The following is a 15,480-nucleotide window of genomic DNA, read 5'->3' as shown; positions in this document are numbered from 1 at the left end:
CCTCCCTCCCTCCCTTCCTCCCTCTCTCCCTCCCTCTCTCCCTCCATCATAGGACTGTAGGGTAAAGCTCTGTTTTTCACAGGGAGGTGTGGAATTTAAACAGCCCCTGATGATCCATATAGAATGTAGAATTTTGATGGATGGCTGACCCGGTGCTTCCTGGAACCGGATAATGTCAGACTCACGGCCCTATCACAGCTGAGTGACACCACACCCCCATGTTGCCATGACATCACCATCATCACACCGCTAGGCGTTTGATCCCTGAGAGAGTGCTTGTGTCCCAAACGGTGTCCTTTTCCCTATTTAGTGCATTACTTTTGACCAGAGCTCCACTGTATAGGGAATAGGGTGCCATTTGGTTCCACAGTGCCCCCCCCCCTCCCAAAGACACTCCAACAGAGCCACAATAGACACAGCTAACAGACACAGCAAACAGACACAGCTAACAGACACAGCTAACAGACACAGCAAGAAGACACAGCTAACAAACACAGCTAGCAGACACAGCTAACAGACACAGCTAGCAGACACAGCTAACATACACAGCTAGCAGACACAGCTAACAGACACAGCTAACAGACACAGCAAGCAGACACAGCAAGAAAACACAGCTAACGGACACAGCTAGCAGACACAGCTAATGTAACAGTACAAATTTAGACCGTCCCCTCGCCCATACCCGGGCGCGAACTAGGGACCTTCTGCACACATCAACAGTCACCCTCGAAGCATCGTTACCCATCGCTCCACAAAAGCCGCGGCCCTTGCAGAGCAAGGGGAACTACTACTTCAAGGTCTCAGAGCAAGTGACGTCACTGATTGAAACGCTAACTAAGCTAGCCGTTTCACATCCGTTACACTAACAGACACAGCTAGCAGACACAGCTAGCAGACACAGCTAACAGACACAGCTAACAGACACAGCAAGAAGACACAGCTAACAGACACAGCTAGCGACACAGCTAACAGACACAGCTAGCAGACACAGCTAACGGACACAGCTAACAGACACAGCTAGCGACACAGCTAACAGACACAGCTAACAGACACAGCTAACAGACACAGCTAGCAGACACAGCTAGCAGACACAGCTAGCAGACACAGCTAACAGACACAGCTAGCAGACACAGCTAACGGACACAGCTAACGGACACAGCTAACAGACACAGCTAACAGACACAGCTAGCAGACACAGCTAACAGACACAGCTAACAGACACAGCTAACTGACACAGGTAGACCTCACAGCTCACAGACACAGCTAGCAGACACAGCTAACATACACAGCTAACAGACACAGCTAACGGACACAGCTAACGGACACAGCTAACGGACACAGCTAACGGACACAGCTAACTGACACAGGTTGACCTCACAGCTCACAGACACACTCACACTCTGCATCACTCTGCCACATCCTAGAACGGTCTCCAGCCCCCCACCCCTATCTTCACCCCCTTTAATCACTCTGCCACATCCAGAACAGTCCCCAGCCCCCCACCCCTATCCTCACCACCTTTAATCACTCTGCCACATCCCAGAACGGTCCCCAGCCCCCCCACCCCTAACCTCACCCCCTTTAATCACTCTGCCACATCCCAGAACGGTCTCCAGCCCCCCACCCCTATCCTCACCCCCTTTAATCACTCTGCCACATCCAGAACGGTCTCCAGCCCCCCACCCCTATCCTCACCCCCTTTAATCACTCTGCCACATCCCAGAACGGTCTCCAGCCCCCCCACCCCTATCCTCACCCCCTTTAATCACTCTGCCACATCCAGAACGGTCTCCAGCCCCCCACCCCTATCCTCACCCCCTTTAATCACTCTGCCACATCCTGAACGGTCTCCAGCCCCCCACCCCTATCCTCACCCCCTTTAATCACTCTGCCACATCCAGAACGGTCTCCAGCCCCCCACCCCTATCCTCACCCCCTTTAATCACTCTGCCACATCTCCTGTGTTTATGGACTTGATTGTCGCTGTGTTCAGCCCGTTATCAGCCGCGTCATTCACTCTCAGAATAACAAGATCCCCCCCCTCCCTCCCTCCCTCCAAAACAACCACAACCCCCTCCCTCCCTCAAAAACAACCACAACCCCCTCTTTTCCTCCCTCCCTCCCTCCCTCCCACCCGCCCTCCAAAACAACCACAACCCCCTCCCTCCCTCCCGTCCTCCAAAACAACCACAACCCCCTCTTTCCCTCCCTCCCTCCCTCCCGCCCTCTGAAACAACCCCAACCCCTCCCTCCCTCCCTCCCGCCCTCCAAAACAACCACAACCCCCTCTTTCCCTCCCTCCCTCCCTCTCTCCCTCCCGCCCTCTGAAACAACCACAACCCCCTCTTTCCCTCCCTCCCTCCCTCTCTCCCTCCCGCCCTCTGAAACAACCACAACCCCCTCTTTCCCTCCCTCCCTCCCTCTCTCCCTCCCGCCCTCTGAAACAACCACAACCCCTCCTCCTTCCCTCCCTCCCTCCCTCCCTCCCTCCCACCCTCTGAAACAACCACAACCCCCTCTTTCCCTCCCTCCCTCCCTCCCTCCCTCCCGCCCTCTGAAACAACCACAACCTCTCCTCCTTCACTCCCTCCCTCCCATTTTCACGCCTTCGTTGAGTTTCCGTTTGAAGTGGGATCCAAGCCGCCTAATGTCTTTTTAAACGTTTCGCCGCTCTCTCCCTCGTTGTCACCCAGCCGTACGGAGCGTGTTGCACGTAGCCAGAGGTGTGTTGCAAATGGCACCCTATTCCCTATATAGTGCACTACTTTAGACCAGGGCCCATATAGCTCTATTGCGCTACATAGGGAACAGGGTGCCGTTTTGGATGAAGCCAGAGACTAAATAGTCTCCCTGAGAGGACGTTTTAATTAGACTGCGGAGAGGCTGAGCCGGTGGTGGTGAATTAGGAGGGAGGGAGGGAGGGAGGGAGGGAGGGAGGGAGGGAGGGAGGGAGGGAGGGAGAATTAGCTGGATGTTTGTTAATGTAGGTTGAGGCTTTATCCTCTGGTTTAGTTAGCCAGGCTGAAAATAGGGAGGGAGGGAGGGAGGGAGGGAGGGAGGGAGAATTAGCTGGGCCCGCCACATTAAGAGAGAGTGGGGGAAAGGGGGGGTAGGAGGGAGAGGAAGAGAAATAGGGGGGAGAGAGAGAGGGGAGAAGGAGAGAGAGGGAGAGAGAAAGGGGTGAGAGAGAGTGGGAGAAATGGGAAGGAGAGGGGAGGTGAGAGAGGAAGAGAGAGGAAGAGGTCACCTTTCAGATCACAGTCAGCCCACTGACACCCCTATCAGATCAGTCAGCCCACTGACACCCCTATCAGATCACGGTCAGCCCACCCCTATCAGACCACAGTCAGCCCACTGACACCCCTATCAGATCACAGTCAGCCCACTGACACCCCTATCAGAATACAGTCAGCCCACTGACACCCCTATCAGATCACAGTCAGCCCACTGACACCCCTATCAGATCACAGTCAGCCCACTGACACCCCTATCAAATCACATTCAGCCCACTGACACCCCTATCAGATCACATTCAGTCCACTGACACCCCTATCAGATCACAGTCAGCCCACTGACACCCCACCCCACTGACACCCCTATCAGACCCTACAAATGCTATTTGGCCCTAAACAGAGAGTACACAGCGGCAGAATACCTGACCACTGTGACTGACCCAAACTTAAGGAAAGCTTTGACTATGTACAGACTCAGTGAGCATAGCCTTGCTATTGAGAAAGGCCGCCGTAGGCAGACATGGCTCTCAAGAGAAGACTGTGCTCACTGCCCACAAAATGAGGTGGAAACCGAGCTGCACTTCCTCACCTTCTGCCCAATGTATGACCATATTAGAGACACATATTTCCTTCAGATTATACAGATCCACAAAGAATTTCAAGACAAACCCAATTTTGATAAACTCCCATATCTACTGGGTGAAATACCACAGTGTGACATCACAGCAGCAAGATATGTGACCTGTTGCCACAAGAAAAGGGCAACCAGTGAAGAACAAACACCAGTGTAAATACAACCCATATTTATGTTTATTTATATATATATATATTTCCCTTTTGTACATTAACTATTTGTTCCCCCGGGCCTTATTGTTATGATATGATATACAACGGCTGTCAGCCAATCAGTATTCAAGGTTCGACCCACCCAGTTTATAATAATGATTATAAACCCGCTAGTTTGGGTCCTGGATGCTGATTGGCTGAAAGCCATGGTATGTCAGACGTCATAAACTGGGTGGTTCAAGCACTGAATGCTGATTGGCTGACAGCCGTGGTATATCAGACCGTTTACCACTAGTATGACAAAACATGTATTTTTACTTCTTTGGTTACCTTGGTAACCAGTTTATAACAGCAATTAGGCACCTCAGGGGTTTGTGATATATGGCCAATATACCACGGCTAAGGGCTGTATCCAGGCACTCCGCAGTGCGTCGTGCTTCACCCCTCTGAGTGTAGTGTTGTATTCACCCCTCTGAGTGTAGTGTTGTATTTCACCCCTCTGAGTGTAGTGTTGTATTCACCCCTCTGAGTGTAGTGTTGTATTCACCCCTCTGAGTGTAGTGTTGTATTTCACCCCTCTGAGTGTAGTGTTGTATTTCACCCCTCTGAGTGTAGTGTTGTATTTCACCCCTCTGAGTGTAGTGTTGTATTCACCCCTCTGAGTGTAGTGTTGTATTTCACCCCTCTGAGTGTAGTGTTGTATTCACCCCTCTGAGTGTAGTGTTGTATTTCACCCCTCTGAGTGTAGTGTTGTATTTCACCCCTCTGAGTGTAGTGTTGTATTCACCCCTCTGAGTGTAGTGTTGTATTCACCCCTCTGAGTGTAGTGTTGTATTTCACCCCTCTGAGTGTAGTGTTGTATTCACCCCTCTGAGTGTAGTGTTGTATTTCACCCCTCTGAGTGTAGTGTTGTATTTCACCCCTCTGAGTGTAGTGTTGTATTTCACCCCTCTGAGTGTAGTGTTGTATTCACCCCTCTGAGTGTAGTGTTGTATTTCACCCCTCTGAGTGTAGTGTTGTATTTCACCCCTCTGAGTGTAGTGTTGTATTTCACCCCTCTGAGTGTAGTGTTGTATTTCACCCCTCTGAGTGTAGTGTTGTATTTCACCCCTCTGAGTGTAGTGTTGTATTCACCCCTCTGAGTGTAGTGTTGTATTCACCCCTCTGAGTGTTGTATTTCACCCCTCTGAGTGTAGTGTTGTATTTCACCCCTCTGAGTGTAGTGTTGTATTTCACCCCTCTGAGTGTAGTGTTGTATTTCACCCCTCTGAGTGTAGTGTTGTATTTCACCCCTCTGAGTGTAGTGTTGTATTCACCCCTCTGAGTGTTGTATTTCACCCCTCTGAGTGTAGTGTTGTATTTCACCCCTCTGAGTGTAGTGTTGTATTTCACCCCTCTGAGTGTAGTGTTGTATTCACCCCTCTGAGTGTTGTATTTCACCCCTCTGAGTGTAGTGTTGTATTTCACCCCTCTGAGTGTAGTGTTGTATTTCACCCCTCTGAGTGTAGTGTTGTATTCACCGCTCTGAGTGTAGTGTTGTATTCACCCCTCTGAGTGTAGTGTTGTATTCACCCCTCTGAGTGTAGTGTTGTATTTCACCCCTCTGAGTGTAGTGTTGTATTTCACCCCTCTGAGTGTAGTGTTGTATTTCACCCCTCTGAGTGTAGTGTTGTATTCACCCCTCTGAGTGTAGTGTTTTATTCACCCCTCTGAGTGTTGTATTTCACCCCTCTGAGTGTAGTGTAATATTTCACCCCTCTGAGTGTTGTATTTCACCCCTCTGAGTGTAGTGTTGTATTTCACCCCTCTGAGTGTAGTGTTGTATTCACCCCTCTGAGTGTAGTGTTGTATTTCACCCCTCTGAGTGTAGTGTTGTATTCACCCCTCTGAGTGTAGTGTTGTATTCACCCCTCTGAGTGTTGTATTTCACCCCTCTGAGTGTAGTGTTGTATTTCACCCCTCTGAGTGTAGTGTTGTATTTTACCCCTCTGAGTGTAGTGTTGTATTTCACCCCTCTGAGTGTAGTGTTGTATTTCACCCCTCTGAGTGTAGTGTTGTATTTCACCCCTCTGAGTGTAGTGTTGTATTTCACCCCTCTGAGTGTAGTGTTGTATTCACCCCTCTGAGTGTAGTGTTGTATTCACCCCTCTGAGTGTAGTGTTGTATTTCACCCCTCTGAGTGTAGTGTTGTATTTCACCCCTCTGAGTGTAGTGTTGTATTTCACCCCTCTGAGTGTAGTGTTGTATTTCACCCCTCTGAGTGTAGTGTTGTATTCACCCCTCTGAGTGTAGTGTTGTATTCACCCCTCTGAGTGTAGTGTTGTATTTCACCCCTCTGAGTGTAGTGTTGTATTTCACCCCTCTGAGTGTTGTATTCACCCCTCTGAGTGTTGTATTTCACCCCTCTGAGTGTAGTGTTGTATTTCACCCCTCTGTGTGTTGTGTTGTATTCACCCCTCTGAGTGTAGTGTTGTATTTCACCCCTCTGAGTGTAGTGTTGTATTTCACCCCTCTGAGTGTAGTGTTGTATTTCACCCCTCTGAGTGTAGTGTTGTATTTCACCCCTCTGAGTGTAGTGTTGTATTCACCCCTCTGAGTGTTGTATTTCACCCCTCTGAGTGTAGTGTTGTATTTCACCCCTCTGAGTGTAGTGTTGTATTTCACCCCTCTGAGTGTAGTGTTGTATTTCACCCCTCTGAGTGTAGTGTTGTATTTCACCCCTCTGAGTGTAGTGTTGTATTCACCCCTCTGAGTGTTGTATTTCACCCCTCTGAGTGTAGTGTTGTATTTCACCCCTCTGAGTGTAGTGTTGTATTTCACCCCTCTGAGTGTAGTGTTGTATTCACCCCTCTGAGTGTAGTGTTGTATTCACCCCTCTGAGTGTAGTGTTGTATTTCACCCCTCTGAGTGTTGTATTTCACCCCTCTGAGTGTAGTGTTGTATTCACCCCTCTGAGTGTAGTGTTGTATTTCACCCCTCTGAGTGTAGTGTTGTATTTCACCCCTCTGAGTGTAGTGTTGTATTTCACCCCTCTGAGTGTAGTGTTGTATTTCACCCCTCTGAGTGTAGTGTTGTATTCACCCCTCTGAGTGTAGTGTTGTATTTCACCCCTCTGAGTGTAGTGTTGTATTTCACCCCTCTGAGTGTAGTGTTGTATTTCACCCCTCTGAGTGTAGTGTTGTATTCACCCCTCTGAGTGTAGTGTTGTATTTCACCCCTCTGAGTGTAGTGTTGTATTTCACCCCTCTGAGTGTAGTGTTGTATTTCACCCCTCTGAGTGTAGTGTTGTATTTCACCCCTCTGAGTGTAGTGTTGTATTCACCCCTCTGAGTGTAGTGTTGTATTTCACCCCTCTGAGTGTAGTGTTGTATTTCACCCCTCTGAGTGTAGTGTTGTATTTCACCCCTCTGAGTGTAGTGTTGTATTTCACCCCTCTGAGTGTAGTGTTATATTTCACCCCTCTGAGTGTAGTGTTGTATTTCACCCCTCTGAGTGTAGTGTTGTATTTCACCCCTCTGAGTGTAGTGTTGTATTCACCCCTCTGAGTGTAGTGTTGTATTCACCCCTCTGAGTGTAGTGTTGTATTTCACCCCTCTGAGTGTAGTGTTATATTTCACCCCTCTGAGTGTAGTCTTGTATTTCACCCCTCTGAGTGTAGTGTTGTATTCACCCCTCTGAGTGTAGTGTTGTATTTCACCCCTCTGAGTGTTGTATTTCACCCCTCTGAGTGTAGTGTTGTATTTCACCCCTCTGAGTGTAGTGTTGTATTTCACCCCTCTGAGTGTAGTGTTGTATTCACCCCTCTGAGTGTTGTATTTCACCCCTCTGAGTGTAGTGTTGTATTTCACCCCTCTGAGTGTAGTGTTGTATTTCACCCCTCTGAGTGTAGTGTTGTATTTCACCCCTCTGAGTGTAGTGTTGTATTCACCCCTCTGAGTGTTGTATTTCACCCCTCTGAGTGTAGTGTTGTATTTCACCCCTCTGAGTGTAGTGTTGTATTTCACCCCTCTGAGTGTAGTGTTGTATTCACCCCTCTGAGTGTAGTGTTGTATTTCACCCCTCTGAGTGTAGTGTTGTATTTCACCCCTCTGAGTGTAGTGTTGTATTCACCCCTCTGAGTGTAGTGTTGTATTCACCCCTCTGAGTGTTGTATTTCACCCCTCTGAGTGTAGTGTAATATTTCACCCCTCTGAGTGTTGTATTTCACCCCTCTGAGTGTAGTGTTGTATTTCACCCCTCTGAGTGTAGTGTTGTATTCACCCCTCTGAGTGTAGTGTTGTATTTCACCCCTCTGAGTGTAGTGTCTTATTCACCCCTCTGAGTGTAGTGTTGTATTCACCCCTCTGAGTGTTGTATTTCACCCCTCTGAGTGTAGTGTTGTATTTCACCCCTCTGAGTGTAGTGTTGTATTTCACCCCTCTGAGTGTAGTGTTGTATTTCACCCCTCTGAGTGTAGTGTTGTATTTCACCCCTCTGAGTGTAGTGTTGTATTTCACCCCTCTGAGTGTAGTGTTGTATTTCACCCCTCTGAGTGTAGTGTTGTATTCACCCCTCTGAGTGTAGTGTTGTATTTCACCCCTCTGTGTGTTGTGTTGTATTCACCCCTCTGAGTGTAGTGTTGTATTTCACCCCTCTGAGTGTAGTGTTGTATTTCACCCCTCTGAGTGTAGTGTTGTATTTCACCCCTCTGAGTGTAGTGTTGTATTTCACCCCTCTGAGTGTAGTGTTGTATTCACCCCTCTGAGTGTTGTATTTCACCCCTCTGAGTGTAGTGTTGTATTTCACCCCTCTGAGTGTAGTGTTGTATTTCACCCCTCTGAGTGTAGTGTTGTATTTCACCCCTCTGAGTGTAGTGTTGTATTTCACCCCTCTGAGTGTAGTGTTGTATTCACCCCTCTGAGTGTTGTATTTCACCCCTCTGAGTGTAGTGTTGTATTTCACCCCTCTGAGTGTAGTGTTGTATTTCACCCCTCTGAGTGTAGTGTTGTATTCACCCCTCTGAGTGTAGTGTTGTATTTCACCCCTCTGAGTGTAGTGTTGTATTTCACCCCTCTGAGTGTAGTGTTGTATTCACCCCTCTGAGTGTAGTGTTGTATTTCACCCCTCTGAGTGTAGTGTTGTATTTCACCCCTCTGAGTGTAGTGTTGTATTCACCCCTCTGAGTGTAGTGTTGTATTTCACCCCTCTGAGTGTAGTGTTGTATTTCACCCCTCTGAGTGTAGTGTTGTATTTCACCCCTCTGAGTGTAGTGTTGTATTTCACCCCTCTGAGTGTAGTGTTGTATTTCACCCCTCTGAGTGTAGTGTTGTATTTCACCCCTCTGAGTGTAGTGTTGTATTCACCCCTCTGAGTGTAGTGTTGTATTCACCCCTCTGAGTGTAGTGTTGTATTCACCGCTCTGAGTGTAGTGTTGTATTCACCCCTCTGAGTGTAGTGTTGGATTCACCCCTCTGAGTGTAGTGTTGTATTCACCCCTCTGAGTGTAGTGTTGTATTCACCCCTCTGAGTGTAGTGTTGTATTCACCCCTCTGAGTGTAGTGTTGTATTCACCCCTCTGAGTGTAGTGTTGTATTCACCCCTCTGAGTGTAGTGTTGTATTTCACCCCTCTGAGTGTAGTGTTGTATTTCACCCCTCTGAGTGTTGTATTCACCCCTCTGAGTGTAGTGTTGTATTTCACCCCTCTGAGTGTAGTGTTGTATTTCACCCCTCTGAGTGTAGTGTTGTATTCACCCCTCTGAGTGTAGTGTTGTATTCACCCCTCTGAGTGTAGTGTTGTATTTCACCCCTCTGAGTGTAGTGTTGTATTTCACCCCTCTGAGTGTAGTGTTGTATTTCACCCCTCTGAGTGTAGTGTTGTATTTCACCCCTCTGAGTGTAGTGTTGTATTCACCCCTCTGAGTGTTGTATTTCACCCCTCTGAGTGTAGTGTTGTATTTCACCCCTCTGAGTGTAGTGTTGTATTTCACCCCTCTGAGTGTAGTGTTGTATTCACCCCTCTGAGTGTAGTGTTGTATTTCACCCCTCTGAGTGTAGTGTTGTATTTCACCCCTCTGAGTGTAGTGTTGTATTCACCCCTCTGAGTGTAGTGTTGTATTCACCCCTCTGAGTGTTGTATTTCACCCCTCTGAGTGTAGTGTAATATTTCACCCCTCTGAGTGTTGTATTTCACCCCTCTGAGTGTAGTGTTGTATTTCACCCCTCTGAGTGTAGTGTTGTATTCACCCCTCTGAGTGTAGTGTTGTATTTCACCCCTCTGAGTGTAGTGTCTTATTCACCCCTCTGAGTGTAGTGTTGTATTCACCCCTCTGAGTGTTGTATTTCACCCCTCTGAGTGTAGTGTTGTATTTCACCCCTCTGAGTGTAGTGTTGTATTTCACCCCTCTGAGTGTAGTGTTGTATTTCACCCCTCTGAGTGTAGTGTTGTATTTCACCCCTCTGAGTGTAGTGTTGTATTTCACCCCTCTGAGTGTAGTGTTGTATTTCACCCCTCTGAGTGTAGTGTTGTATTCACCCCTCTGAGTGTAGTGTTGTATTTCACCCCTCTGTGTGTTGTGTTGTATTCACCCCTCTGAGTGTAGTGTTGTATTTCACCCCTCTGAGTGTAGTGTTGTATTTCACCCCTCTGAGTGTAGTGTTGTATTTCACCCCTCTGAGTGTAGTGTTGTATTTCACCCCTCTGAGTGTAGTGTTGTATTCACCCCTCTGAGTGTTGTATTTCACCCCTCTGAGTGTAGTGTTGTATTTCACCCCTCTGAGTGTAGTGTTGTATTTCACCCCTCTGAGTGTAGTGTTGTATTTCACCCCTCTGAGTGTAGTGTTGTATTTCACCCCTCTGAGTGTAGTGTTGTATTCACCCCTCTGAGTGTTGTATTTCACCCCTCTGAGTGTAGTGTTGTATTTCACCCCTCTGAGTGTAGTGTTGTATTTCACCCCTCTGAGTGTAGTGTTGTATTCACCCCTCTGAGTGTAGTGTTGTATTTCACCCCTCTGAGTGTAGTGTTGTATTTCACCCCTCTGAGTGTAGTGTTGTATTCACCCCTCTGAGTGTAGTGTTGTATTTCACCCCTCTGAGTGTAGTGTTGTATTTCACCCCTCTGAGTGTAGTGTTGTATTCACCCCTCTGAGTGTAGTGTTGTATTTCACCCCTCTGAGTGTAGTGTTGTATTTCACCCCTCTGAGTGTAGTGTTGTATTTCACCCCTCTGAGTGTAGTGTTGTATTTCACCCCTCTGAGTGTAGTGTTGTATTTCACCCCTCTGAGTGTAGTGTTGTATTTCACCCCTCTGAGTGTAGTGTTGTATTCACCCCTCTGAGTGTAGTGTTGTATTCACCCCTCTGAGTGTAGTGTTGTATTCACCGCTCTGAGTGTAGTGTTGTATTCACCCCTCTGAGTGTAGTGTTGGATTCACCCCTCTGAGTGTAGTGTTGTATTCACCCCTCTGAGTGTAGTGTTGTATTCACCCCTCTGAGTGTAGTGTTGTATTCACCCCTCTGAGTGTAGTGTTGTATTCACCCCTCTGAGTGTAGTGTTGTATTCACCCCTCTGAGTGTAGTGTTGTATTTCACCCCTCTGAGTGTAGTGTTGTATTTCACCCCTCTGAGTGTTGTATTCACCCCTCTGAGTGTAGTGTTGTATTTCACCCCTCTGAGTGTAGTGTTGTATTTCACCCCTCTGAGTGTAGTGTTGTATTCACCCCTCTGAGTGTAGTGTTGTATTCACCCCTCTGAGTGTAGTGTTGTATTTCACCCCTCTGAGTGTAGTGTTGTATTTCACCCCTCTGAGTGTAGTGTTGTATTTCACCCCTCTGAGTGTTATATTTCACCCCTCTGAGTGTTGTGTTGTATTCACCCCTCTGAGTGTAGTGTTGTATTTCACCCCTCTGAGTGTTATATTTCACCCCTCTGAGTGTTGTGTTGTATTCACCCCTCTGAGTGTTGTGTTGTATTTACCCCTCACCAGACAGCAGTAATAATGGTGATTCAGTCTGAACCGCAGTAAGCAGTTTGCTGTGGCAGTATTGTAATAGTTAGTATTTCATTAGAGAGAAAGGACAAAGGCAGGATCATTCCTTCATGTACAGTCCTGCTATTTCTCACAATGGAGTTTGAATGATGTCAATAAAATATACCAGATGTGTTGAGCGAACAGGGAAGAGGTTTACAAGATGCACACAGCTCTGATATAAACTCAAGGTCTCTGGAACAGAGGGGAAGGAACTTCCTGTTTTCTCTCGGGAGGCTGAGTAGAGCGAGAGAGACAGTAGGGCAATGATTACTGATTCGTTGTGAAGTGTGGGTTTGTGACGCAAGATGATGGAGAAATACAACACTCCTCTCTCTCCCCCATCCCCATCCTTCTCTCTCTCCCATCCCCATCCTTCTCTCTCTCTCCCCCATCCTTCTCTCTCCTTCCTTCCTTCCCTCCCTCCCTCCCCCCTCCCTCCCTCCCTCCCTCACTCCCTCCCTCCCTCCCTCCCTCCCTCCCTCCCCCATCCCCATCCTCCTCTCTCTCCCCATCCCCATCCTTCTCTCTCTCCCATCCCCATCTTCCTCTCTCTCCCATCCCCATCCTTCTCTCTCTCCCATCCCCATCCTTCTCTCTCCCCCATCTCCATCCTTCTCTCTCTCCCATCCCCATCCTTCTCTCTCTCCCATCCCCATCCTTCTCTCTCCCCCATCTCCATCCTTCTCTCTCTCCCATCCCCATCCTTCTCTCTCTCCCATCCCCATCCTTCTCTCTCCCTCCCCCATCCCCATCATTCTCTCTCCCCCATCCCCATCCTTCTCTCTCTCTCCCCCATCCCCATCCTTCTCTCTCTCTCTCCTTAGAGAGCTATTTTTATTGTTCACGTTATTTTCGTTGACGATGTCTTGAAGTCAAGTGGTTCAATATTGAAATGCATTTTTCTGTACCACACAGGACAACCACAGGACAACCAGGAAAAAGCGACGTTCGGTGGAACTCTGGCACCACCAAGTGGACAATTGCTTCAGTTCGTTTGTGGCAGCAATGCTACCAGATATACTTGATACAAGATTAAATGTTACGTCAACATTATTATCTCCAAATTGCCCCCCCCCCCCCCCCCCCCCCCCCCCCACACACACACACACACGCGCGCGCAATATATTATTATTACAATTTAGCTGTTGATCTGGTTTTAACGTAACAACGCTTTCTCTCATTTCTGATTGGAGGGCGGACGACCACGTGTTCTTAGAACCTACAAATGTGTTACATTGTAACAGTCAAACGTGGTCATTCCTGGCGTTGATCAACTCCCCCTCCATGTCACCATTTATTGAAAGCATTCTATTTTTTATGGAAAACAAAAAGTATACAGAGCTCATTGTGACGTAAACATATTCGAATTTGACGTGTCGGAGAACGGCGACTTCGTCCCGAAACCATTGTGGGTATCGCTTCTCGGCCTTTTGGCTAAGATCAAGTGTAGTACAGCGTTACATCTGACTCTTGCCACCTCCCCGGTCAACAACAAGACCCAGGCCCTCGCACGGTTCTGGCTGGGATCTTACCTCAGGACTCTGAGGCTGATCCCAGTCGACCTGCGAGCCCCAGTCTCTTTCCTGCTACCCCCGCACTACGCCCAGCTCCAGAAGTTTTTAAGACATTTTAAACTGGAAAAAGAAACAGTCACGGTTTTAACAAAACACCGCTCTCTTCTCTCTCTTGTGCAGGATCGGGAACCAGTGTGTCCAGTGCGCGGGCTCGCTATAGGTGAGCCCACAACGGTTTGGCGCAACGTGGCCCATCCTGCTCTCCTGAATCGGCATCGGGACCTGTCCTGGATGGTCGCCCACGAGATCCTCCCGGTCAGGGCCGTTATGCACTCACGGGGCATGGCGAGGACATCCGCGTGCCCCCGACCAGGCTGCGGCCAAGAAGAGTCGGTGAGGCACATGCTCTGGGAGTGCAGAGCCGCCAGGGACCTGTGGAAGGAAGCAGGCCCCCTGATCACCTCGTGTCTGCCAGCAGGGGAGGACCTAACACCTCAGCTCGTGCTGTATGGGGTGGGCCGAAGGCCCATTCCATCGAAGGCCTTCACCAAGCTCTGGCCCACCCTCACGTGCCTGAAGGAAGCACTGTGGTCCTCCCGTAACCTGCTGGTAGCGAAAAACGTAGAGACCACCCCCCAGGCAGTGGCCATGGTAGCCACGGAAGCCCTGGGGTGGTACGGAAGGAAGGGGGCCTCGACCCCAGGCGAAGGGTCCCCCACAACACCCTAGGTCCCGGCGGCCACGGCCTGACAGCGCTGCGGCGCCTAGGGCGATGCGCCTAGGGGAGGGATCTCCTCTGGGCCCCGAAGGACGGGACGATGATCTATTCAGAAGAGCAGGATGAGGTGAGCTTGATAAAGACTCACCCCCCCTCCTGTACAAGGGACTGAAGACAGCCTTTTAACAAAGTGACTTTTTAACATGGTTTTTCATGTCTTAAAAATGTTTTACCTTTGTTAGATCATTAGTACACATTTTAAATGGCTTTACAGATTTGATGTTTTTACAAGGAAAGTACTTTTATCCATGGTTGTTTTCATTGGTTTTAACAACATGTACTTTTTAACAAATTTAAATGTAACTTTCAAATGCTGTGTTTTATGCTTTGCTGCCGTTTTTATGTGTATCAATGATGTAAAAAATGTATGAGCTGTTTTTAAAGGAAATGTGTCAATAAAACTTTTCCAAAAGAAAAGAAAAATCTGTTCTTATCAGTTTAATATCTGATACGTCCCCTATCTGGGGACCATATATTAAATTGATTTTTGGAATAGGGAGATGGAATAGGGGCTTGCTCCGTCCACTCCACGCATCGACCTGGTATTGCAGTACCTCCAGGAACGGTGCACCCCCTTTCATTGTAAAGAGAAATCACTTCGTTGATCTATATTGTATCTTCACATTGAGCAACTTCATTTCAATGTCAGCTAAGATAGTGCTGGTCAAATCAAATCGGTCACCGTTTTACTGACTACGATAGCTGTTATAATCAAATATTTTTTTCGTCACACGGGATACTTACTTGCAAACTTTCCTCAACAGTGCAAATATACACACAGAGCTAAGTAATAAAGTAGATCGCTTCTCTGGGTTAGGTGGTATTATTATATCTATAAATATACACACAGAGCTAAGTAATAAAGTAGATTGCTTCTCTGGGTTAGGTGGTATTATTATATCTATAAATATACACACAGAGCTAAGTAATAAAGTAGTTACAACATTAACTATTGAACCTGACTGGTGTCAGGAAGAATCACCCTCTGCCTCAAGTGACACCCCTGAATGGGAACAGCTGATAGACTCATTGCCGATAGAGTAATAGGCTCTGTCATAACCAGAGGCCCATATATGCACTGTAAGAAAAGTATTTCCTCATTGTTGCTAGAGTAATAGGCTCTGTCATAACAAGAGGCCCATATATGCACTGTAAGAAAAGTAT

General features: G+C 47.9%; 1 pseudogene; it reads left to right on the top strand.

Moving 5' to 3' along the window:
* The first annotated feature begins 14,713 nt into the window (after window positions 1–14,713).
* On the top strand, window positions 14,714–14,892 carry LOC118944197 (U2 spliceosomal RNA; annotated as a pseudogene).
* Window positions 14,893–15,480: the final 588 nt, after the last annotated feature.

This window comes from Oncorhynchus mykiss, chromosome 3, assembly GCF_057628025.1.
Source record: "Oncorhynchus mykiss isolate SJ-2025 chromosome 3, ASM5762802v1, whole genome shotgun sequence".
In the NCBI taxonomy this organism is placed as follows: domain Eukaryota; kingdom Metazoa; phylum Chordata; class Actinopteri; order Salmoniformes; family Salmonidae; genus Oncorhynchus; species Oncorhynchus mykiss.
The sequence above is the reverse complement of the archived record's forward strand: the minus strand, read 5'-3'. Positions and strand labels throughout refer to the sequence as shown.